Here is a 27,699-nt window from a genome sequence, read left to right as displayed (position 1 = left end):
ACATCGTCCTCCAGCCGACTTGTCTCCATGGGTCTATTGCTGCCTCGAGCACCTTATGGTCGTTCTCCTGTGAGTCTAGATTTTCGAATCCGACGCAAAAATGATAGTTAATTGTATCGTTCAGGGCCTCCTAATGACGATGGGACACTCAAATTGCGTCGAGATTCAATACATCGTCCACCAGCCGACTTTTCTCCAAGGGTCTATTGCTGCCTCGGGCACCACATGGTACGTCTCCGGTGATTCTACGTTTTCGAATCCGACGCAAAACTCATAGTTAATTGTAACGTTCAGGGCCTCCTAATGACGATGGAGCACACAAATTGAGTCGAGATACAATACATCGACCTCCTGCCGACTTGTCTCCAAAGGTCTATTTCTGCCACGGGCACCTTATGGTCGTTCCCCTGTGAATCAACATTTTAGAATCCGACGCAAAACTGATAGTTAAATGTAATGCTCAGGGCCTCTTAATGACGATGGAACACTCAAATTGCGTCGAGATTCAATACATCGACCTCCAGTCGACTTGTATCCAAGGGGATATTGCAGTCTCGTGCACCATATGATCCTTCTCCTGTTAGTAGATTTTCGAATCCGAAGCAAAAATGATAGTGAAATGTAACGTTCAGGGCCTCCTAATGCCGATGGAACACTCAAATTGCGTCGAGATTCAATACATCGGCCTCCAGCCGACTTGTCTCCAAGGGTCTATTGCTGCCTCGGGCACCGTATGATCGTTCCCCTGTGTGTCATCATTTTAGAATCCGACGCAAAACTCATAGTTAATTGTAACGTTCAGGGCATTGTAACGGCTATGGAATACTCAAATTGCGTCGAGATTCAATACATCGACCACCAGTCGACTTGTATCCAAGGCGATATTGCAGTCTCGGGCACCTTATGGTCGTTCTCCTGTGAGTCTAGATTTTCGAATCCGACGCAAAAATGATAGTTAATTGTAACGTTCAGGGCCTTCTAATGACGATGGAACACTCAAATTGCGTCGAGATTCAATACATCGTCCTCCAGCCGACTTGTCTCCAAGGGGATATCGCTGCCTCGGGCACCACATGGTCCTTCTCCGGTGATTCTACGTCTTCGAATCCGACGCAAAACTGCTAGTTAATTGTAACGTTCAGGGCCTCCTAAAGACGATGGAAAACTCAAATTGCGTCGAGATTCAATACATCGGCCTCCAGCCGACTTGTCTCCAACGGTCTATTGCTGCTTTGGGCACCTTATGGTCGTTCTCCTGTGAGTTTAGATTATCGAATCCGACGCAAAAATGATAGTTAATTGTAACGTTCAGGGCCTCCTAATGCCGATGGAACACTCAAATTGCGTCGAGATTCAATACATCGTCCTCCAGCCGACTTGTCTCCAAGGGTCTGTTGCTGCCTCGGGCACCTTATGGTCGTTCTCCTGTGAGTCTAGATTTTCGAATCCGACGCAAAATTGATAGTTAATTTTAACGTTCAGTGCCTCCTAATGACGATGGAACACTCAAATTGCGTCGAGATTCAATACATCGTCCTCCAGCCGACTTGTCTCCAAGGGTCTATTGCTGCCTCGGGCACCTTATGGTCGTTCTCCTGTGAGTCTAGATTTTCGAATCCGACGCAAAATTGATAGTTAATTTTAACGTTCAGGGCCTCCTAATGACGATGGAACACTCAAATTGCGACGAGATTCAGTACATCGTCCTCCAGCCGACTTGTCTCCAAGGTTCTATTGCTGCCTCGGGAACCACATGGTCGTTCTCCTGTGAGTCTAGATTTTCGAATCCGACGCAAAAATGATAGTTAATTGTAACGTTCAGGGCCTTGTACTGACGATGGAACACTCAAATTGCGTCGAGATTCAATACATCGGCCTACAGCCGACTTGTCTCCAAGGGTCTACTGCTGCCTCGGGCACCTTATGGTCGTTCTCTTGTAAGTCTAGATTTCCGAATCCGACGCAAAAATGATAATGACTAGTAACGTTCAGCGCCTCCTGATGACGATAGAATTCCCAAATTGCGTCGAGATTCAAACATCGTCCTCCAGCCGACTTGTCTCCAAGGGTGTAATGCTGCCTCGGGCACCTTATGGTCGTTCTCTTGTAAGTCTAGATTTTTAAATCCGACGCAAAAATGATAGTTAATTGTAACGTTCAGGGCCTCCTAATGCCGATGGAACACTCAAATTGCGTCGAGATTCAATACATCGGCCTCCAGCCGACTTGTCTCCAAGGGTCTATTGCTGCGTCGGGCATCTTATGGTCGTTCTCCTGTGAGTCTAGATTTTCGAATCCGACGCAAAATTGATAGTTAATTTTAACGTTCGGGGCCTCCTAATGACGATGGAACACTCAAATTGCGACGAGATTCAATACATCGTCCTCCAGCCGACTTGTCTCCAAGGTTCTATTGCTGCCTCGGGAACCACATGGTCGTTCTCCTGTGAGTCTTGATTTTCGAATCCGACGCAAAAATGATAGTTAATTGTAACGTTCAGGGCCTTGTAATGACGATGGAACACTCAAATTGCGTCGAGATTCAATACATCGGCCTACAGCCGACTTGTCTCCAAGGGTCTAATGCTGCCTCGGGCACCTCATGGTCGTTCTCCTGTGAGTTTAGATTATCGAATCCGACGCAAAAATGATAGTTAATTGTAACGTTCAGGGCCTTCTAATGCGGATGGAACACTCAAATTGCGTCGAGATTCAATACATCGGCCTCCAGCCGACTTGTCTCCAAGGGTCTGTTGCTGTTTTGGGCACCTTGTGGTCGTTCTCCTGTGAGTTTAGATTTTCGAATCCGACGCAAAAATGATAGTTAATTATAACGTTCAGGGCCTCCTAATGCCGATGGAACACTCAAATTGCGTCGAGATTCAATACATCGTCCTCCAGCCGACTTCTCTCCATGGGTCTATTGCTGCCTCGGGCACCTTATGGTCGTTCTCCCGTGAGTCTAGATTTTCGAATCCGACGCAAAAATGATAGTTAATTGTAACGTTCAGGGCCTTGTAATGACGATGGAACACTCAAATTGCGTCGAGATTCAATACATCGGCCTCCAGCCGACTTGTCTCCAAGGGTCTGTTGCTGCCTCGGGCACCTTATGGTCGTTCTCCTGTGAGTTTAGATTATCGAATCCGACGCAAAAATGATAGTTAATTGTAACGTTCAGGGCCTCCTAATGCCGATGGAACACTCAAATTGCGTCGAGATTCCATACATCGGCCTCCAGTCGACTTGTATCCAAGGGGATATTGCAGTCTCGGGCACCTTATGGTCGTTCCCCTGTGAGTCAACATTTTAGAATCCGACGCAAAACTCATAGTTAATTGTAACGTTCAGGGCATTGTAACGGCGATGGAATACTCAAATTGGGTCGAGATTCAATACATCGACCTCCAGTCGACTTGAATCCAAGGGGATATTGCAGTCTCGGGCACTTTATGGTCGTTCTCCTGTGAGTCTAGATTTTCGAATCCGACGCAAAAATGATAGTTAATTGTAACGTTCAGGGCCTTGTAATGACGATGGAACACACAAGTTGCGTCGAGATTCAATACATCGGCCTCCAGCCGACTTGTCTCCAAGGGTCTAATGCTGCCTCGGGCACCTTATGGTCGTTCTCCTGTGAGTTTAGACTATCGAATCCGACGCAAAAATGATAGTTAATTGTAACGTTCAGGGCCTCCTAATGCCGATGGAACACTCAAATTGCGTCGAGATTCAATACATCGGCCTCCAGCCGACTTGTCTCCAAGGGTCTATTGCTGCTTTGGGCACCTTATGGTCGTTCTCCTGTGAGTTTAGATTATCGAATCCGACGCAAAAATGATAGTTAATTGTAACGTTCAGGGCCTCCTAATGCCGATGGAACACTCAAATTGCGTCGAGATTCAATACATCGTCCTCCAGCCGACTTGTCTCCAAGGGTCTATTGCTGCCTCGGGCACCTTATGGTCGTTCTCCTGTGAGTCTAGATTTTCGAATCCGACGCAAGAATGATAGTGAATTGTAACGTTCAGGGCCTTGTAATGACGATGGAACACTCAAATTGCGTCGAGATTCAATACATCGGCCTCCAGCCGACTTGTCTCCAAGGGTTTGTTGCTGCCTCGGGCACCTTATGGTCGTTCTCCAGTGAGTTTAGATTATCGAATACGACGCAAAAATGATAGTTGATTGTAACGTTTAGGGCCTCCTAATGACGATGGGACACTCAAATTGCGTCGAGATTCAATACATCGTCCTCCAGCCGACTTGTCTCCAAGGGTCTAATGCTGCCTCGGGCACCTTATGGTCGTTCTCTTGTCAGTCTAGATTTTCGAATCCGACCCAAAAATGATAGTTAATTGTAACGTTCAGGGCCTCCTAATGACGATGGAACACTCAAATTGCGTCGAGATTCAATACATCGGCCTCCAGCCGACTTGTCTCCAAGGGTCTATTGCTGCCTCGGGCACCGTATGGTCGTTCCCCTGTGAGTCAACATTTTAGAATCCGACGCAAAACTCATAGTTAATTGTAACGTTCAGGGCCTTGTAACGGCGATGGAACACTCAAATTGCGTCGAGATTCAATACATCGACCTCCAGTCGACTTGTATCCAAGGGGATATTGCAGTCTCGGGCACCTTATGGTCGTTCTCCTGTGAGTCTAGATTTTCGAATCCGACGCAAAAATGATAGTTAATTGTAACGTGCAGGGCCTTCTAATGACGATGGAACACTCAAATTGCGTCGAGATTCAATACATCGTCCTCCAGCCGACTTGTCTCCAAGGGGATATCGCTGCCTCGGGCACCACATGGTCCTTCTCCGGTGATTCTACGTTTTCGAATCCGACGCAAAACTGCTAGTTAATTGTAACGTTCAGGGCCTCCTAAAGACGATGGAACACTCAAATTGCGTCGAGATTCAATACATCGGCCTCCAGCCGACTTGTCTCCAAGGGCCTGTTGCTGCCTCGGGCACCTTATGGTCGTTCTCCTGTGAGTTTAGATTATCGAATCCGACGCAAAAATGATAGTGAATTGTAACGTTCGGGGCCTCCTAATGACGATGGAACACTCAAATTGCGTCAAGAATCCATACATCGGTTTCCAGCCGACTTGTCTCCAAGGGTCTATTGCTGCCTCGGGCACCTTATGGTCGTTCTCCTGTGAGTCTAGATTTTCGAATCCGACGCGAAACTGATAGTTAACTGTAACGTTCAGGGCCTCCTAATGCCGATGGAACACTCAAATTGCGTCGAGATTCAATACATCGTCCTTCAGCCGACTTGTCTCCAAGGGTCTAATGCTGCCTCGGGCACCTTATGGTCGTTCTCTTGTAAGTCTAGATTTTCGAATCCGACGCTAAAATGATAGTTAATTGTAACGTTCAGGCCCTTCTAATGACAATGGAACACTCAAATTGCGTCGCGATCCAATACATCGTCCTCCAGCCGACTTGTCTCCAAGGGTCTAATGCTGCCTCGGGCACCTTACGGTCGTTCTCTTGTAAGTCTAGATTTTTGAATCCGACGCAAAAATGATAGTTAATTGTAACGTTTAGGGCCTCCTAATGACGATGGAACACTCAAATTGCGTCGAGATTCAATACATCGGCCTCCAGCCGACTTGTCTCCAAGGGTCTATTGCTGCCTCGGGCACCTTATGGTCTTTCTCCTGTGAGTTTAGATTACCGAAGCCGACGCCAAAATGATAGTTAATTGTAACGTTCAGGACCTCCTAATGCCGATGGGACACTCAAATTGCATCGAGATTCAATACATCGGCCTCCAGCCGACTTGTCTCCAAGGGTCTATTGCTGCCTCGGGCACCTTATGGTCGTTCTCTTGTAAGTCTAGATTTTCGAATCCGTCGCAAAAATGATAGTTAATTGTAACGTTCAGGGCCTCCTAATGCCGATGGAACACTCAAATTGCGTCGAGATTCAATACATCGGCCTCCAGCCGACTTGTCTCCAAGGGTCTATTGCTGCCTCGGGCACCTTATGGTCGTTCTCCTGTGAGTCTAGATTTTCGAATCCGACGCAAAAATGATAGTTAATTGTAACGTTCAGGGCCACCAAATGACGATGGAACACTCAAATTGCGTCAAGAATCAATACATCGGTTTCCAGCCGACTTGTCTCCAAGGGTCTATTGCTGCCTCAAGCACCTTATGGTCGTTCTCCTGTGAGTCTAGATTTTCGAATCCGACGCAAAATTGATAGTTAATTGTAACGTTCAGGGCCTCCTAATGCCGATGGAACACTCAAATTGCGTCGAGATTCAATACATCGTCCTTCAGCCGACTTGTCTCCAAGGGTCTAATGCTGCCTCGGGCACCTTATGGTCATTCTCCTGTGAGTTTAGATTATCGAATCCGACGCAAAAATGATAGTTAATTGTAACGTTCAGGGCCTTCTAATGCGGATGGAACACTCAAATTGCGTCGAGATTCAATACATCGGCCTCCAGCCGACTTGTCTCCAAGGGTCTGTTGCTGTTTTGGGCACCTTATGGTCGTTCTCCTGTGAGTTTAGATTATCGAATCCGACGCAAAAATGATAGTTAATTATAACGTTCAGGGCCTCCTAATGCCGATGGAACACTCAAATTGCGTCGAGATTCCATACATCGGCCTCCAGTCGACTTGTATCCAAGGGGATATTGCAGTCTCGGGCACCTTATGGTCGTTCCCCTGTGAGTCAACATTTTAGAATCCGACGCAAAACTCATAGTTAATTGTAACGTTCAGGGCATTGTAACGGCGATGGAATACTCAAATTGCGTCGAGATTCAATACATCGACCTCCAGTCGACTTGAATCCAAGGGGATATTGCAGTCTCGGGCACTTTATGGTCGTTCTCCTGTGAGTCTAGATTTTCGAATCCGACGCAAAAATGATAGTTAATTGTAACGTTCAGGGCCTTGTAATGACGATGGAACACACAAGTTGCGTCGAGATTCAATACATCGGCCTCCAGCCGACTTGTCTCCAAGGGTCTAATGCTGCCTCGGGCACCTTATGGTCGTTCTCCTGTGAGTTTAGACTATCGAATCCGACGCAAAAATGATAGTTAATTGTAACGTTCAGGGCCTCCTAATGCCGATGGAACACTCAAATTGCGTCGAGATTCAATACATCGGCCTCCAGCCGACTTGTCTCCAAGGGTCTATTGCTGCTTTGGGCACCTTATGGTCGTTCTCCTGTGAGTTTAGATTATCGAATCCGACGCAAAAATGATAGTTAATTGTAACGTTCAGGGCCTCCTAATGCCGATGGAACACTCAAATTGCGTCGAGATTCAATACATCGTCCTCCAGCCGACTTGTCTCCAAGGGTCTATTGCTGCCTCGGGCACCTTATGGTCGTTCTCCTGTGAGTCTAGATTTTCGAATCCGACGCAAGAATGATAGTGAATTGTAACGTTCAGGGCCTTGTAATGACGATGGAACACTCAAATTGCGTCGAGATTCAATACATCGGCCTCCAGCCGACTTGTCTCCAAGGGTTTGTTGCTGCCTCGGGCACCTTATGGTCGTTCTCCAGTGAGTTTAGATTATCGAATACGACGCAAAAATGATAGTTAATTGTAACGTTTAGGGCCTCCTAATGACGATGGGACACTCAAATTGCGTCGAGATTCAATACATCGTCCTCCAGCCGACTTGTCTCCAAGGGTCTAATGCTGCCTCGGGCACCTTATGGTCGTTCTCTTGTCAGTCTAGATTTTCGAATCCGACCCAAAAATGATAGTTAATTGTAACGTTCAGGGCCTCCTAATGACGATGGAACACTCAAATTGCGTCGAGATTCAATACATCGGCCTCCAGCCGACTTGTCTCCAAGGGGATATCGCTGCCTCGGGCACCACATGGTCCTTCTCCGGTGATTCTACGTTTTCGAATCCGACGCAAAACTGCTAGTTAATTGTAACGTTCAGGGCCTCCTAAAGACGATGGAACACTCAAATTGCGTCGAGATTCAATACATCGGCCTCCAGCCGACTTGTCTCCAAGGGTCTGTTGCTGCCTCGGGCACCTTATGGTCGTTCTCCTGTGAGTTTAGATTATCGAATCCGACGCAAAAATGATAGTGAATTGTAACGTTCGGGGCCTCCTAATGACGATGGAACACTCAAATTGCGTCAAGAATCCATACATCGGTTTCCAGCCGACTTGTCTCCAAGGGTCTATTGCTGCCTCGGGCACCTTATGGTTGTTCTCCTGTGAGTCTAGATTTTCGAATCCGACGCGAAACTGATAGTTAACTGTAACATTCAGGGCCTCCTAATGCCGATGGAACACTCAAATTGCGTCGAGATTCAATACATCGTCCTTCAGCCGACTTGTCTCCAAGGGTCTAATGCTGCCTCGGGCACCTTATGGTCGTTCTCTTGTAAGTCTAGATTTTCGAATCCGACGCTAAAATGATAGTTAATTGTAACGTTCAGGCCCTTCTAATGACTATGGAACACTCAAATTGCGTCGCGATCCAATACATCGTCCTCCAGCCGACTTGTCTCCAAGGGTCTAATGCTGCCTCGGGCACCTTACGGTCGTTCTCTTGTAAGTCTAGATTTTTGAATCCGACGCAAAAATGATAGTTAATTGTAACGTTTAGGGCCTCCTAATGACGATGGAACACTCAAATTGCGTCGAGATTCAATACATCGGCCTCCAGCCGACTTGTCTCCAAGGGTCTATTGCTGCCTCGGGCACCTTATGGTCTTTCTCCTGTGAGTTTAGATTACCGAAGCCGACGCCAAAATGATAGTTAATTGTAACGTTCAGGACCTCCTAATGCCGATGGGACACTCAAATTGCGTCGAGATTCAATACATCGGCCTCCAGCCGACTTGTCTCCAAGGGTCTATTGCTGCCTCGGGCACCTTATGGTCGTTCTCTTGTAAGTCTAGATTTTCGAATCCGACGCAAAAATGATAGTTAATAGTAACGTTCAGGGCCTCCTAATGCCGATGGAACACTCAAATTGCGTCGAGATTCAATACATCGGCCTCCAGCCGACTTGTCTCCAAGGGTCTATTGCTGCCTCGGGCACCTTATGGTCGTTCTCCTGTGAGTCTAGATTTTCGAATCCGACGCAAAAATGATAGTTAATTGTAACGTTCAGGGCCACCAAATGACGATGGAACACTCAAATTGCGTCAAGAATCAATACATCGGTTTCCAGCCGACTTGTCTCCAAGGGTCTATTGCTGCCTCAAGCACCTTATGGTCGTTCTCCTGTGAGTCTAGATTTTCGAATCCGACGCAAAATTGATAGTTAATTGTAACGTTCAGGGCCTCCTAATGCCGATGGAACACTCAAATTGCGTCGAGATTCAATACATCGTCCTTCAGCCGACTTGTCTCCAAGGGTCTAATGCTGCCTCGGGCACCTTATGGTCGTTCTCTTGTAAGTCTAGATTTTCGAATCCGACGCTAAAATGATAGTTAATTGTAACGTTCTGGCCCTTCTAATGACTATGGAACACTCAAATTGCGTCGCGATCCAATACATCGTCCTCCAGCCGACTTGTCTCCAAGGGTCTAATTTTGCCTCGGGCACCTTATGGTCAATCTCCTGTGAGTCTAGATTTTCGAATCCGACGCAAAAATGATAGTTAATTGTAACGTTCAGGGCCTTGTAATGACGATGTAACACTCAAATTGCGTCGAGATTTAATACATCGGCCTCCAGCCGACTTGTCTCCAAGGGTCTGTTGCTGCCTCGGGCACCTTACGGTCGTTCTCCTGTGAGTTTAGATTATCGAATCCGACGCAAAAATGATAGTTAATTGTAACGTTTAGGGCCTCCTAATGACGATGGGACACTCAAATTGCGTCGAGATTCAATACATCGTCCTCCAGCCGACTTGTCTCCAAGGGTCTAATGCTGCCTCGGGCACCTTATGGTCGTTCTCTTGTCAGTCTAGATTTTCGAATCCGACGCAAAAATGATTGTTAATTGTAACGTTCAGGGCCTCCTAATGACGATGGAACACTCAAATTGCGTCGAGATTCAATACATCGTCCTCCAGCCGATTTGTCTCCAAGGGGATATTGCTGCCTCGGGCACCAAATGGTCCGTCTGCTGTGAGTCTAGATTTTTGAATCCGACGCGAAACTGATAGTTAACTGTAACGTTCAGGGCCTCCTAATGCCGATGGAACACTCAAATTGCGTCGAGATTCAATACATCGGCCTCCAGCCGACTTGTCTCCAAGGGGATATCGTTGGCTCCGGCACCACATGTTCCGTCTCCGGTGATTCTACGTTTTCGAATCCGACGCAAAACTCATAGTTAATTGTAACGTTCAGGGCCTCCTAATGACGATGGAGCACACGAATTGAGTCGAGATTCAATACATCGGCCTCCAGCCGACTTGTCTCCAAGGGTCTATTGCTGCCTCGGGCACCTTATGGTCGTTCTCCTGTGAACTTAGATTTTCGAATCCGACGCAAAAATGATAGTTAATTGTAACGTTCAGGACCTTGTAATGACGATGGAACACTCAAATTGCGTCGAGAGTCAATACATCGACCTCCAGTCGACTTGTATCCAAGGGGATATCGCAGTCTCGGGCACCTTATGGTCGTTCTCCTGTGAGTCTAGATTTTCGAATCCGACGCAAAACTCATAGTTAATTGTAACGTTCAGGGCCTCCTAATGACGATGGAGCACACGAATTGAGTCGAGATTCAATACATCGGCCTCCAGCCGACTTGTCTCCAAGGGTCTAATGCTGCCTCGGGCACCTTATGGTCGTTCTCCTGTGAGTTTAGACTATCGAATCCGACGCAAAAATTATAGTTAATTGTAACGTTCAGGGCCTCCTAATGCCGATGGAACACTCAAATTGCGTCGAGATTCAATACATCGGCCTCCAGCCGACTTGTCTCCAAGGGTCTATTGCTGCTTTGGGCACCTTATGGTCGTTCTCCTGTGAGTTTAGATTATCGAATCCGACGCAAAAATGATAGTTAATTGTAACGTTCAGGGCCTCCTAATGCCGATGGAACACTCAAATTGCGTCGAGATTCAATACATCGTCCTCCAGCCGACTTGTCTCCAAGGGTCTATTGCTGCCTCGGGCACCTTATGGTCGTTCTCCTGTGAGTCTAGATTTTCGAATCCGACGCAAGAATGATAGTTAATTGTAACGTTCAGGGCCTTGTAATGACGATGGAACACTCAAATTGCGTCGAGATTCAATACATCGGCCTCCAGCCGACTTGTCTCCAAGGGTTTGTTGCTGCCTCGGGCACCTTATGGTCGTTCTCCAGTGAGTTTAGATTATCGAATACGACGCCAAAATGATAGTTAATTGTAACGTTTAGGGCCTCCTAATGACGATGGGACACTCAAATTGCGTCGAGATTCAATACATCGTCCTCCAGCCGACTTGTCTCCAAGGGTCTAATGCTGCCTCGGGCACCTTATGGTCGTTCTCTTGTCAGTCTAGATTTTCGAATCCGACGCAAAAATGATAGTTAATTGTAACGTTCAGGGCCTCCTAATGACGATGGAACACTCAAATTGCGTCGAGATTCAATACATCGGCCTCCAGCCGACTTGTCTCCAAGGGTCTATTGCTGCCTCGGGCACCGTATGGTCGTTCCCCTGTGAGTCAACATTTTAGAATCCGACGCAAAACTCATAGTTAATTGTAACGTTCAGGGCCTTGTAACGGCGATGGAACACTCAAATTGCGTCGAGATTCAATACATCGACCTCCAGTCGACTTGTATCCAAGGGGATATTGCAGTCTCGGGCACCTTATGGTCGTTCTCCTGTGAGTCTAGATTTTCGAATCCGACGCAAAAATGATAGTTAATTGTAACGTGCAGGGCCTTCTAATGACGATGGAACACTCAAATTGCGTCGAGATTCAATACATCGTCCTCCAGCCGACTTGTCTCCAAGGGGATATCGCTGCCTCGGGCACCACATGGTCCTTCTCCGGTGATTCTACGTTTTCGAATCCGACGCAAAACTGCTAGTTAATTGTAACGTTCAGGGCCTCCTAAAGACGATGGAACACTCAAATTGCGTCGAGATTCAATACATCGGCCTCCAGCCGACTTGTCTCCAAGGGTCTGTTGCTGCCTCGGGCACCTTATTGTCGTTCTCCTGTGAGTTTAGATTATCGAATCCGACGCAAAAATGATAGTGAATTGTAACGTTCGGGGCCTCCTAATGACGATGGAACACTCAAATTGCGTCAAGAATCCATACATCGGTTTCCAGCCGACTTGTCTCCAAGGGTCTATTGCTGCCTCGGGCACCTTATGGTCGTTCTCCTGTGAGTCTAGATTTTCGAATCCGACGCGAAACCGATAGTTAACTGTAACGTTCAGGGCCTCCTAATGCCGATGGAACACTCAAATTGCGTCGAGATTCAATACATCAGCCTCCAGCCGACTTGTCTCCAAGGGTCTATTGCTGCCTCGGGCACCTTATGGTCGTTCTCTTGTAAGTCTAGATTTTTCGAATCCGACGCAAAAATGATAATTCCTAGTAACGTTCAGCGCCTCCTGATGACGATAGAATTCTCAAATTGCGTCGAGATTCAATACATCGTCCTCCAGCCTACTTGTCTCCAAGGGTGTAATGCTGCCTCGGGCACTATATGGTCGTTCTCTTGTAAGTCTAGATTTTTAAATCCGACGCAAAAATGATAGTTAATTGTAACGTTCAGGGCCTCCTAATGCCGATGGAATACTCAAATTGCGTCGAGATTCAATACATCGGCCTCCAGTCGACTTGTCTCCCAGGGTCTATTGCAGCCTCGGGCACCTTATGGTCGTTCTCCTGTGAGTCTAGATTTTCGAATCCGACGCAAAAATGATAGTGAATTGTAACGTTCAGGGCCTCCTAATGACGATGGAACACTCATATTGCGTCAAGAATCAATACATCGGTTTCCAGCCGACTTGTCTCCAAGGGTCTATTGCTGCCTCGGCCACCTTATGGTCGTTCTCCTGTGAGTCTAGATTTTCGAATCCGACGCAAAAATGATAGTTAATTGTAACGTTCAGGGCCTTGTAATGACGATGGAACACTCAAATTGCGTCGAGATTCAATACATCGACCTCCAGCCGACTTGTCTCCAAGGGTCTAATGCTGCCTCGGGCACCTTATGGTCGTTCTCCTGTGAGTTTAGATTATCGAATCCGACGCAATAATGATAGTTAATTGTAACGTTCAGGGCCTCCTAATGCCGATGGAACACTCAAATTGCGTCGAGATTCAATACATCGTCCTTCAGCCGACTTGTCTCCAAGGGTCTAATGCTGCCTCGGGCACCTTATGGTCGTTCTCTTGTAAGTCTAGATTTTCGAATCCGACGCTAAAATGATAGTTAATTGTAACGTTCAGGCCCTTCTAATGACTATGGAACACTCAAATTGCGTCGCGATCCAATACATCGTCCTCCAGCCGACTTGTCTCCAAGGGTCTAATGCTGCCTCGGGCACCTTACGGTCATTCTCTTGTAAGTCTAGATTTTTGAATCCGACGCAAACATGATAGTTAATTGTAACGTTTAGGGCCTCCTAATGACGATGGAACACTCAAATTGCGTCGAGATTCAATACATCGGCCTCCAGCCGACTTGTCTCCAAGGGTCTATTGCTGCCTCGGGCACCTTATGGTCTTTCTCCTGTGAGTTTAGATTACCGAATCCGACGCCAAAATGATAGTTAATTGTAACGTTCAGGACCTCCTAATGCCGATGGGACACTCAAATTGCGTCGAGATTCAATACATCGGCCTCCAGCCGACTTGTCTCCAAGGGTCTATTGCTACCTCGGGCACCTTATGGTCGTTCTCTTGTAAGTCTAGATTTTCGAATCCGACGCAAAAATGATAGTTAATTGTAACGTTCAGGGCCTCCTAATGCCGATGGAACACTCAAATTGCGTCGAGATTCAATACATCGGCCTCCAGCCGACTTGTCTCCAAGGGTCTATTGCTGCCTCGGGCACCTTATGGTCGTTCTCCTGTGAGTCTAGATTTTCGAATCCGACGCAAAAATGATAGTTAATTGTAACGTTCAGGGCCACCAAATGACGATGGAACACTCAAATTGCTTCAAGAATCAATACATCGGTTTCCAGCCGACTTGTCTCCAAGGGTCTATTGCTGCCTCAAGCACCTTATGGTCGTTCTCCTGTGAGTCTAGATTTTCGAATCCGACGCAAAATTGATAGTTAATTGTAACGTTCAGGGCCTCCTAATGCCGATGGAACACTCAAATTGCGTCGAGATTCAATACATCGTCCTTCAGCCGACTTGTCTCCAAGGGTCTAATGCTGCCTCGGGCACCTTATGGTCGTTCTCTTGTAAGTCTAGATTTTCGAATCCGACGCTAAAATGATAGTTAATTGTAACGTTCAGGCCCTTCTAATGACTATGGAACACTCAAATTGCGTCGCGATCCAATACATCGTCCTCCAGCCGACTTGTCTCCAAGGGTCTAATGCTGCCTCGGGCACCTTATGGTCAATCTCCTGTGAGTCTAGATTTTCGAATCCGACGCAAAAATGATAGTTAATTGTAACGTTCAGGGCCTTGTAATGACGATGTAACACTCAAATTGCGTCGAGATTTAATACATCGGCCTCCAGCCGACTTGTCTCCAAGGGGATATCGTTGGCTCCGGCACCACATGTTCCGTCTCCGGTGATTCTACGTTTTCGAATCCGACGCAAAACTCATAGTTAATTGTAACGTTCAGGGCCTCCTAATGACGATGGAGCACACGAATTGAGTCGAGATTCAATACAACGGCCTCCAGCCGACTTGTCTCCAAGGGTCTATTGCTGCCTCGGGCACCTTATGGTCGTTCTCCTGTGAATTTAGATTTTCGAATCCGACGCAAAAATGATAGTTAATTGTAACGTTCAGGACCTTGTAATGACGATGGAACACTCAAATTGCGTCGAGAGTCAATACATCGACCTCCAGTCGACTTGTATCCAAGGGGATATCGCAGTCTCGGGCACCTTATGGTCGTTCTCCTGTGAGTCTAGATTTTCGAATCCGACGCAAAACTCATAGTTAATTGTAACGTTCAGGGCCTCCTAATGACGATGGAACACTCAAATTGCGTCGAGATTCAACACATCGTCCTCCAGCCGATTTGTCTCCAAGGGGATATTGCTGCCTCGGGCTCCATGTGGTCCGTCTCCTGTGAGTCTAGATTTTCGAATCCGACGCGAAACTGATAGTTAATTGTAAGGTTCAGGGCCTCCTAATGACGATGGAGCACTCAAATTGCGTCGAGATTCAATACATCGACCTCCAGTCGACTTGTATCCAAGGGGATATTGCAGTCTCGGGCACCTTATGGTCGTTCTCCTGTGAGTCTAGATTTTCGAATCCGACGCAAAACTGGTAGTTCATTATAACGTTCAGGGCGACCTAATGACGATAGAAGACTCAAATTACGTCGAGATTCAATACATCGTCCTCCAGCCGATTTGTCTCCAAGGGGATATTGCTACGTCGGGCAACAAATGGTCCGCCTGCTGTGAGTCTAGATTTTTTCGAATCCGACGAAAAACTGATAGTTAATAGAAACATTCAGGGCCTCCTAATGACGATGGAACACTCAAATGGCGTCGCGATCCAATACATCGACCTCCAGCCGACTTGTCTCCAAGGGTCTATTGCTGCCTCGGGCCTCTTTTGTTCGCTCTCCTGTGAGTCTGGATTTTCGAATCCGACGCAAAAATGATAGTTAATTGTAGCGTTCAGGGCCTCCTAATGCCGATGGAACACTCAAATTGCGTCGAGATTCAATACATCGGCCTCCAGCCGACTTGTCTCCAAGGGTCTATTGCTGAATTGGGCACCTTATGGTCGTTCTCCTGTGAGTCTAGATTTTCGAATCCGACGCAAAAATGATAGTTAATTGTAACGTTCAGGGCCTTGTAATGACGATGGAACACTCAAATTGCGTCGTGATTCAATACATCGGCCTCCAGCCGACTTGTCTCCATAGGTCTAATGCTGCCTCGGGCACCTTATGGTCGTTCTCCTGCGAGTTTAGTTTTCGATTCCGACGCGAAACTGATAGTTAACTGTAACGTTCAGGGCCTCCTAATGCCGATGGAACACCCAAATTGCGTCGAGATTCAATACATCGGCCTCCAGCCCACTTGTCTCCAAGGGTCTATTGCTGCCTCGGGCACCTTATGGTCGTTCTCTTGCAAGTCTAGATTTTCGAATCCGACGCAAAAATGATAGTGAATAGTAACGTTCAGCGCCTCCTGATGACGATAGAACTCTCAAATTGCGTCGAGATTCAATACATCGTCCTCCAGCCGACTTGTCTCCAAGGGTCTAATGCTGCCTCGGGCACCTTATGGTCGTTCTCTTGTAAGTCTAAATTTTCGAATCCGACGCAAAAATGATAGTTAATTGTAACGTTCAGGGCCTCCTAATGCCGATGGAACACTCTAATTGCGTCGAGATTCAATACATCGGCCTCCAGCCGACTTGTCTCCAAGGGTCTAATGCTGCCTCGGGCACCTTATGGTCGTTCTCCTGTGAGTTTAGATTATCGAATCCGACGCAATAATGATAGTTAATTGTAACGTTCAGGGCCTCCTAATGCCGATGGAACACTCAAATTGCGTCGAGATTCAATACATCGTCCTCCAGCCGACTTGTCCCCAAGGGTCTAATGCTGCCTCGGGCACCTTATGGTCGTTCTCTTGTAAGTCTAGATTTTCGAATCCGACGCAAAACTGGTAGTTCATTATAACGTTCAGGGCGACCTAATGACGATAGAAGACTCAAATTGCGTCGAGATTCAATACATCGTCCTCCAGCCGATTTGTCTCCAAGGGGATATTGCTACGTCGGGCACCAAATGGTCCGCCTGCTGTGAGTCTAGATTTTTTCGAATCCGACGAAAAACTGATAGTTAATAGAAACATTCAGGGCCTCCTAATGACGATGGAACACTCAAATGGCGTCGCGATCCAATACATCGACCTCCAGCCGACTTGTCTCCAAGGGTCTATTGCTGCCTCGGGCCTCTTTTGTTCGCTCTCCTGTGAGTCTGGATTTTCGAATCCGACGCAAAAATGATAGTTAATTGTAACGTTCAGGGCCTCCTAATGCCGATGGAACACTCAAATTGCGTCGAGATTCAATACATCGGCCTCCAGCCGACTTGTCTCCAAGGGTCTATTGCTGCCTTGGGCACCTTATGGTCGTTCTCCTGAGAGTCTAGATTTTCGAATCCGACGCAAAAATGATAGTTAATTGTAACGTTCAGGGCCTTGTAATGACGATGGAACACTCAAATTGCGTCGTGATTCAATACATCGGCCTCCAGCCGACTTGTCTCCATAGGTCTAATGCTGCCTCGGGCACCTTATGGTCGTTCTCCTGCGAGTTTAGATTATCGAATCCGACGCAAAAATGATAGTTAATTGTAACGTGCAGGGCCTTCTAATGACGATGGAACACTCAAATTGCGTCGAGATTCAATACATCGTCCTCCAGCCGACTTGTCTCCAAGGGGATATCGCTGCCTCGGGCACCACATGGTCCTTCTCCGGTGATTCTACGTTTTCGAATCCGACGCAAAACTGCTAGTTAATTGTAACGTTCAGGGCCTCCTAAAGACGATGGAACACTCAAATTGCGTCGAGATTCAATACATCGGCCTCCAGCCGACTTGTCTCCAAGGGTCTGTTGCTGCCTCGGGCACCTTATGGTCGTTCTCCTGTGAGTTTAGATTATCGAATCCGACGCAAAAATGATAGTGAATTGTAACGTTCGGGGCCTCCTAATGACGATGGAACACTCAAATTGCGTCAAGAATCCATACATCGGTTTCCAGCCGACTTGTCTCCAAGGGTCTATTGCTGCCTCGGGCACCTTATGGTCGTTCTCCTCTGAGTCTAGATTTTCGAATCCGACGCAAAATTGATAGTTAATTGTAACGTTCAGGGCCTCCTAATGCCGATGGAACACTCAAATTGCGTCGAGATTCAATACATCGTCCTTCAGCCGACTTGTCTCCAAGGGTCTAATGCTGCCTCGGGCACCTTATGGTCGTTCTCTTGTAAGTCTAGATTTTCGAATCCGACGCTAAAATGATAGTTAATTGTAACGTTCAGGCCCTTCTAATGACTATGGAACACTCAAATTGCGTCGCGATCCAATACATCGTCCTCCAGCCGACTTGTCTCCTAGGGTCTAATGCTGCCTCGGGCACCTTATGGTCAATCTCCTGTGAGTCTAGATTTTCGAATCCGACGCAAAAATGATAGTTAATTGTAACGTTCAGGGCCTTGTAATGACGATGTAACACTCAAATTGCGTCGAGATTTAATACATCGGCCTCCAGCCGACTTGTCTCCAAGGGTCTGTTGCTGCCTCGGGCACCTTACGGTCGTTCTCCTGTGAGTTTAGATTATCGAATCCGACGCAAAAATGATAGTTAATTGTAACGTTTAGGGCCTCCTAATGACGATGGGACACTCAAATTGCGTCGAGATTCAATACATCGTCCTCCAGCCGACTTGTCTCCAAGGGGATATTGCTGCCTCGGGCACCAAATGGTCCGTCTGCTGTGAGTCTAGATTTTTGAATCCGACGCGAAACTGATAGTTAACTGTAACGTTCAGGGCCTCCTAATGCCGATGGAACACTCAAATTGCGTCGAGATTCAATACATCGTCCTCCAGCCGACTTGTCTCCAAGGGTCTAATGCTGCCCCAGGCACCTTATGGTCGTTCTCTTGTCAGTCTAGATTTTCGAATCCGACGCAAAAATGATAGTTAATTGTAACGTTCAGGGCCTCCTAATGACGATGGAACACTCAAATTGCGTCGAGATTCAATACATCGGCCTCCAGCCGACTTGTCTCCAAGGGTCTATTGCTGCCTCGTTCACCGTATGGTCGTTCCCCTGTGAGTCAACATTTTAGAATCCGACGCAAAACTCATAGTTAATTGTAACGTTCAGGGCCTTGTAACGGCGATGGAACACTCAAATTGCGTCGAGATTCAATACATCGACCTCCAGTCGACTTGTATCCAAGGGGATATTGCAGTCTCGGGCACCTTATGGTCGTTCTCCTGTGAGTCTAGATTTTCGAATCCGACGCAAAAATGATAGTTAATTGTAACGTGCAGGGCCTTCTAATGACGATGGAACACTCAAATTGCGTCGAGATTCAATACATCGTCCTCCAGCCGACTTGTCTCCAAGGGGATATCGCTGCCTCGGGCACCACACGGTCCTTCTCCGGTGATTCTACGTTTTCGAATCCGACGCAAAACTGCTAGTTAATTGTAACGTTCAGGGCCTCCTAAAGACGATGGAACACTCAAATTGCGTCGAGATTCAATACATCGGCCTCCAGCCGACTTGTCTCCAAGAGTCTGTTGCTGCCTCGGGCACCTTATGGTCGTTCTCCTGTGAGTTTAGATTATCGAATCCGACGCAAAAATGATAGTGAATTGTAACGTTCGGGGCCTCCTAATGACGATGGAACACTCAAATTGCGTCAAGAATCCATACATCGGTTTCCAGCCGACTTGTCTCCAAGGGTCTATTGCTACCTCGGGCACCTTATGGTCGTTCTCCTGTGAGTCTAGATTTTCGAATCCGACGCGAAACTGATAGTTAACTGTAACGTTCAGGGCCTCCTAATGCCGATGGAACACTCAAATTGCGTCGAGATTCAATACATCGGCCTCCAGCCGACTTGTCTCCAAGGGTCTATTGCTGCCTCGGGCACCTTATGGTCGTTCTCTTGTAAGTCTAGATTTTTCGAATCCGACGCAAAAATGATAATGACTAGTAACGTTCAGCGCCTCCTGATGACGATAGAATTCTCAAATTGCGTCGAGATTCAATACATCGTCCTCCAGCCTACTTGTCTCCAAGGGTGTAATGCTGCCTCGGGCACTATATGGTCGTTCTCTTGTAAGTCTAGATTTTTAAAACCGACGCAAAAATGATAGTTAATTGTAACGTTCAGGGCCTCCTAATGCCGATGGAATACTCAAATTGCGTCGAGATTCAATACATCGGCCTCCAGTCGACTTGTCTCCCAGGGTCTATTGCAGCCTCGGGCACCTTATGGTCGTTCTCCTGTGAGTCTAGATTTTCGAATCCGACGCAAAAATGATAGTGAATTGTAACGTTCAGGGCCTCCTAATGACGATGGAACACTCATATTGCGTCAAGAATCAATACATCGGTTTCCAGCCGACTTGTCTCCAAGGGTCTATTGCTGCCTCGGCCACCTTATGGTCGTTCTCCTGTGAGTCTAGATTTTCGAATCCGACGCAAAAATGATAGTTAATTGTAACGTTCAGGGCCTTGTAATGACGATGGAACACTCAAATTGCGTCGAGATTCAATACATCGACCTCCAGCCGACTTGTCTCCAAGGGTCTAATGCTGCCTCGGGCACCTTATGGTCGTTCTCCTGTGAGTTTAGATTATCGAATCCGACGCAATAATGATAGTTAATTGTAACGTTCAGGGCCTCCTAATGCCGATGGAACACTCAAATTGCGTCGAGATTCAATACATCGTCCTTCAGCCGACTTGTCTCCAAGGGTCTAATGCTGCCTCGGGCACCTTATGGTCGTTCTCTTGTAAGTCTAGATTTTCGAATCCGACGCTAAAATGATAGTTAATTGTAACGTTCAGGCCCTTCTAATGACTATGGAACACTCAAATTGCGTCGCGATCCAATACATCGTCCTCCAGCCGACTTGTCTCCAAGGGTCTAATGCTGCCTCGGGCACCTTACGGTCGTTCTCTTGTAAGTCTAGATTTTTGAATCCGACGCAAAAATGATAGTTAATTGTAACGTTTAGGGCCTCCTAATGACGATGGAACACTCAAATTGCGTCGAGATTCAATACATCGGCCTCCAGCCGACTTGTCTCCAAGGGTCTATTGCTGCCTCGGGCACCTTATGGTCTTTCTCCTGTGAGTTTAGATTACCGAATCCGACGCCAAAATGATAGTTAATTGTAACGTTCAGGACCTCCTAATGCCGATGGGACACTCAAATTGCGTCGAGATTCAATACATCGGCCTCCAGCCGACTTGTCTCCAAGGGTCTATTGCTGCCTCGGGCACCTTATGGTCGTTCTCTTGTAAGTCTAGATTTTCGAATCCGACGCAAAAATGATAGTTAATTGTAACGTTCAGGGCCTCCTAATGCCGATGGAACACTCAAATTGCGTCGAGATTCAATACATCGGCCTCCAGCCGACTTGTCTCCAAGGGTCTATTGCTGCCTCGGGCACCTTATGGTCGTTCTCCTGTGAGTCTAGATTTTCGAATCCGACGCAAAAATGATAGTTAATTGTAACGTTCAGGGCCACCAAATGACGATGGAACACTCAAATTGCGTCAAGAATCAATACATCGGTTTCCAGCCGACTTGTCTCCAAGGGTCTATTGCTGCCTCAAGCACCTTATGGTCGTTCTCCTGTGAGTCTAGATTTTCGAATCCGACGCAAAATTGATAGTTAATTGTAACGTTCAGGGCCTCCTAATGCCGATGGAACACTCAAATTGCGTCGAGATTCAATACATCGTCCTTCAGCCGACTTGTCTCCAAGGGTCTAATGCTGCCTCGGGCACCTTATGGTCGTTCTCTTGTAAGTCTAGATTTTCGAATCCGACGCTAAAATGATAGTTAATTGTAACGTTCAGGCCCTTCTAATGACTATGGAACACTCAAATTACGTCGCGATCCAATACATCGTCCTCCAGCCGACTTGTCTCCAAGGGTCTAATGCTGCCTCGGGCACCTTATGGTCAATCTCCTGTGAGTCTAGATTTTCGAATCCGACGCAAAAATGATAGTTAATTGTAACGTTCAGGGCCTTGTAATGACGATGTAACACTCAAATTGCGTCGAGATTTAATACATCGGCCTCCAGCCGACTTGTCTCCAAGGGTCTGTTGCTGCCTCGGGCACCTTACGGTCGTTCTCCTGTGAGTTTAGATTATCGAATCCGACGCAAAAATGATAGTTAATTGTAACGTTTAGGGCCTCCTAATGACGATGGGACACTCAAATTGCGTCGAGATTCAATACATCGTCCTCCAGCCGACTTGTCTCCAAGGGTCTAATGCTGCCTCGGGCACCTTATGGTCGTTCTCTTGTCAGTCTAGATTTTCGAATCCGACGCAAAAATGATTGTTAATTGTAACGTTCAGGGCCTCCTAATGACGATGGAACACTCAAATTGCGTCGAGATTCAATACATCGTCCTCCAGCCGATTTGTCTCCAAGGGGATATTGCTGCCTCGGGCACCAAATGGTCCGTCTGCTGTGAGTCTAGATTTTTGAATCCGACGCGAAACTGATAGTTAACTGTAACGTTCAGGGCTTCCTAATGCCGATGGAACACTCAAATTGCGTCGAGATTTAATACATCGGCCTCCAGCCGACTTGTCTCCAAGGGGATATCGTTGGCTCCGGCACCACATGTTCCGTCTCCGGTGATTCTACGTTTTCGAATCCGACGCAAAACTCATAGTTAATTGTAACGTTCAGGGCCTCCTAATGACGATGGAGCACACGAATTGAGTCGAGATTCAATACATCGGCCTCCAGCCGACTTGTCTCCAAGGGTCTATTGCTGCCTCGGGCACCTTATGGTCGTTCTCCTGTGAATTTAGATTTTCGAATCCGACGCAAAAATGATAGTTAATTGTAACGTTCAGGACCTTGTAATGACGATGGAACACTCAAATTGCGTCGAGAGTCAATACATCGACCTCCAGTCGACTTGTATCCAAGGGGTTATCGCAGTCTCGGGCACCTTATGGTCGTTCTCCTGTGAGTCTAGATTTTCGAATCCGACGCAAAACTCATAGTTAATTGCAACGTTCAGGGCCTCCTAATGACGATGGAACACTCAAATTGCGTCGAGATTCAACACATCGTCCTCCAGCCGATTTGTCTCCAAGGGGATATTGCTGCCTCGGGCTCCATGTGGTCCGTCTCCTGTGAGTCTAGATTTTCGAATCCGACGCGAAACTGATAGTTAATTGTAAGGTTCAGGGCCTCCTAATGACGATGGAGCACTCAAATTGCGTCGAGATTCAATACATCGACCTCCAGTCGACTTGTATCCAAGGGGATATTGCAGTCTCGGGCACCTTATGGTCGTTCTCCTGCGAGTCTAGATTTTCTAATCCGACGCAAAAACGATAGTTAATTGTAACGTTCAGGGCCTTCTAATGACGATGGATCACACAAATTGCGTCGAGATTCAATACATCGTCCTCCAGCCGACTTGTCTCCAAGGGGATATCGCTGCCTCGGGCACCACATGGTCCTTCTCCGGTGATTCTACGTTTTCGAATCCGACGCAAAACTGCTAGTTAATTGCAACGTTCAGGGCCTCCTAATGACGATGGAACACTCAAATTGCGTCGAGATTCAATACATCTGCCTCCAGCCGACTTGTCTCCAAGGGTCTGTTGCTGCCTCGGGCACCTTATGGTCGTTCTCCTGTGAGTTTAGATTATCGAATCCGACGTAAAAATGATAGTGAATTGTAACGTTCAGGGCCTCCTAATGACGATGGAACACTCAAAATGCGTCAAGAATCAATGCATCGGTTTCCAGCCGACTTGTCTCCAAGGGTCTATTGCTGCCTCGGGCACCTTATGGTCGTTCTCCTGTGAGTCTAGATTTTCGATTCCGACGCGAAACTGATAGTTAACTGTAACGTTCAGGGCCTCCTAATGCCGATGGAACACCCAAATTGCGTCGAGATTCAATACATCGGCCTCCAGCCCACTTGTCTCCAAGGGTCTATTGCTGCCTCGGGCACCTTATGGTCGTTCTCTTGTAAGTCTAGATTTTCGAATCCGACGCAAAAATGATAGTGAATAGTAACGTTCAGCGCCTCCTGATGACGATAGAACTCTCAAATTGCGTCGAGATTCAATACATCGTCCTCCAGCCGACTTGTCTCCAAGGGTCTAATGCTGCCTCGGGCACCTTATGGTCGTTCTCTTGTAAGTCTAAATTTTCGAATCCGACGCAAAAATGATAGTTAATTGTAACGTTCAGGGCCTCCTAATGCCGATGGAACACTCTAATTGCGTCGAGATTCAATACATCGGCCTCCAGCCGACTTGTCTCCAAGGGTCTAATGCTGCCTCGGGCACCTTATGGTCGTTCTCCTGTGAGTTTAGATTATCGAATCCGACGCAATAATGATAGTTAATTGTAACGTTCAGGGCCTCCTAATGCCGATGGAACACTCAAATTGCGTCGAGATTCAATACATCGTCCTCCAGCCAACTTGTCCCCAAGGGTCTAATGCTGCCTCGGGCACCTTATGGTCGTTCTCTTGTAAGTCTAGATTTTCGAATCCGACGCAAAACTGGTAGTTCATTATAACGTTCAGGGCGACCTAATGACGATAGAAGACTCAAATTGCGTCGAGATTCAATACATCGTCCTCCAGCCGATTTGTCTCCAAGGGGATATTGCTACGTCGGGCACCAAATGGTCCGCCTGCTGTGAGTCTAGATTTTTTCGAATCCGACGAAAAACTGATAGTTAATAGAAACATTCAGGGCCTCCTAATGACGATGGAACACTCAAATGGCGTCGCGATCCAATACATCGACCTCCAGCCGACTTGTCTCCAAGGGTCTATTGCTGCCTCGGGCCTCTTTTGTTCGCTCTCCTGTGAGTCTGGATTTTCGAATACGACGCAAAAATGATAGTTAATTGTAACGTTCAGGGCCTCCTAATGCCGATGGAACACTCAAATTGCGTTGAGATTCAATACATCGGCCTCCAGCCGACTTGTCTCCAAGGGTCTATTGCTGCCTTGGGCACCTTATGGTCGTTCTCCTGTGAGTCTAGATTTTCGAATCCGACGCAAAAATGATAGTTAATTGTAACGTTCAGGGCCTTGTAATGACGATGGAACACTCAAATTGCGTCGTGATTCAATACATCGGCCTCCAGCCGACTTGTCTCCATAGGTCTAATGCTGCCTCGGGCACCTTATGGTCGTTCTCCTGCGAGTTTAGATTATCGAATCCGACGCAAAAATGATAGTTAATTGTAACGTTCAGGGCCTCCTAATGCCGATGGAACACTCAAATTGCGTCGAGATTCAATACATCGGCCTTGAGCGGACTTGTCTCCAAGGGTCTATTGCTGCCTTGGGCACCTTATGGTCGTTCTCCTGTGAGTTTAGATTATCGAATCCGACGCAAAAATCATAGTTAATTGTAACGTTCAGGGCCTCCTATTGGCGATGGAACACTCAAATTGCGTCGAGATTCAATACAGCGACCTCCAGCCGACTTGTCTCCAAGGGTCTGTTGCTGCCTCGGGCACCGTATGGTCGTTCCCCTGTGAGTCAACATTTTAGAATCCGACGCAAAACTGATAGTTAAATGTAATGCTCAGGGCTTCTTAATGACGATGGAACACTCAAATTGCGTCGAGAGTCAATACATCGTCCTCCAGCCGACTTGTCTCCAAGGGTCTATTGCTGCCTCGGGAACCACATGGTCCTTCTCCTGTGAGTCTAGATTTTCGAATGCGACGCAAAAATGATAGTGAATTGTAACGTTCAGGGCCCCGTAATGACGATGGAACACTCAAATTGCGTCAAGAACCAATACATCGGTTTCCAGCAGACTTGACTCCAAGGATCTATTGCTGCCTCGGGCACCTTATGGTCGTTCTCCTGTGAGTTTAGATTTTCGAAACCGACGCATACATGATAGTTAATTGTAACGTTCAGGGACTCCTAAAGACGATGGAACACTCAAATTGCGTCGAGAGTCAATACATCGACCTCCAGTCGACATGTATCCAAGGGGATATTGCAGTCTCGTGCACCATATGATCCTTCTCCTGTTAGTAGATTTTCGAATCCGACGCAAAAATGATAGTTAATTGTAACGTTCAGGGCCTTCTAATGACGATGGAACACTCAAATTGCGTCGAGATTCAATACATCGGCCTCCAGCCGACTTGTCTCCCAGGGGATATCGCTGCCTCGGGCACCACATGGTCCGTCTCCGGTGATTCTACGTTTTCGAATCCGACGCAAAACTCATAGTTAATTGTAACGTTCAGTGCCTCCTATTGGCGATGGAACAATCAAATTGCGTCGAGATTCAATACATCGACCTCCAGTCGACTTGTATCCAAGGGGATATTGCAGTCTCGTGCACCATATGATCCTTCTCCTGTTAGTAGATTTTCGAATCCGACGCAAAAATGATAGTGAAATGTAACGTTCAGGGCCTCTTAATGACGGTGGAACACTCAAATTGCGTCGAGATTCAATACATCGGCCTCCAGCCGACTTTTCTCCAAGGGTCTATTGCTGCCTCGGGCACCGTATAGTCGTTCCCCTGTGAGTCAACATTTTAGAATCCGACGCAAAACTCATAGTTAATTGTAACGTTCAGGGCCTTGTAACGGCGATGGAACACTCAAATTGCGTCGAGATTCAATACATCGGCCTCCAGCCGACTTGTCTCCAAGGGTCTGTTGCTGCCTCGGGCACCTTATGGTCGTTCTCCTGTGAGTCAACATTTTCGAATCCGACGCTACAATGATAGTTAAATGTAATGCTCAGGGCCTCTTAATGACGGTGGAACACTCAAATTGCGTCGAGAGTCAATACATCTTCCTCCAGCCGACTTGTCTACAAGTAGATATTGCTGCCTCGGGCTCCATGTGGTCCGTCTCCTGTGAGTCTAGATTTTCGAATCCGACGCGAAACTGATAGTTAATTGTAAGGTTCAGCGCCTCCTGATGACGATAGAACTCTCAAATTGCGTCGAGATTCAATACATCGTCCTCTAGCTGATTTGTCTCCAAGGGGATATTGCTGCCTCGGGCACCAAATGGTCCGTCTCCTGTGAGTCTGGATTTTTGAATCCGACGCGAAACTGTTAGTTAATTGTAACGTTCAGGCCCTCCTAATGCCGATGGAACACTCAAATTGCGTCAAGAATCAATATATCGGTTTCCAGCCGGCTTGTCTCCAAGGGTCTATTGCTGTCTCGAGCACCGTATAAACTTCTCCTGTGAGTAGATTTTAGAATCCGACGCTAAGATGATAGTTAATTGTAACGTTTAGGGCCTCCTAATGACGATAGAAGACTCAAATTGCGTCGAGATTCAAAACATCGAAATCCAGCCGACTTGTATCCAAGGGTATATTGCAGTCTCGTGCACCATATGATCCTTCTCCTGTTAGTAGATTTTCGAATCCGACGCTAATATGATAGTTAACTGTAACGTTCAGGGCCTCCTAATGCCGATGGAACACTCAAATTGCGTCGCGATCCAATACATCGTTCTCCAGCCGACTTGTCTCCAAGGGTCTATTGCTGCCTCGGGCGCCTTATGGTCGTTCTCTTGTAAGTCTAGATTCTCGAATCCGACGCAAAAATGATACTTAATTGTAACGTTCAGGGCCTCCTAATGACGATGGAACTCTCAAATTGCGTCGAGATTCAATACATCGTCCTCCAGTCGACTTGTCTCCAAGGGTCTATTGCTGCCTAGGGCACCTTGTGATCGTTCTTCTGTGAGTCTAGATTTTCGAACCCGACGCAAAGATGATTGTTAATTGTTACGTTCAGGGCCACCTAATGACGATGGAACACTAAAATTGAGTCGAGA

Source organism: Schistocerca americana, chromosome 5 (assembly GCF_021461395.2).
Source record: "Schistocerca americana isolate TAMUIC-IGC-003095 chromosome 5, iqSchAmer2.1, whole genome shotgun sequence".
Taxonomy (NCBI): Eukaryota; Metazoa; Arthropoda; class Insecta; order Orthoptera; family Acrididae; genus Schistocerca; species Schistocerca americana.
Note: the sequence above shows the minus strand (reverse complement) of the source record.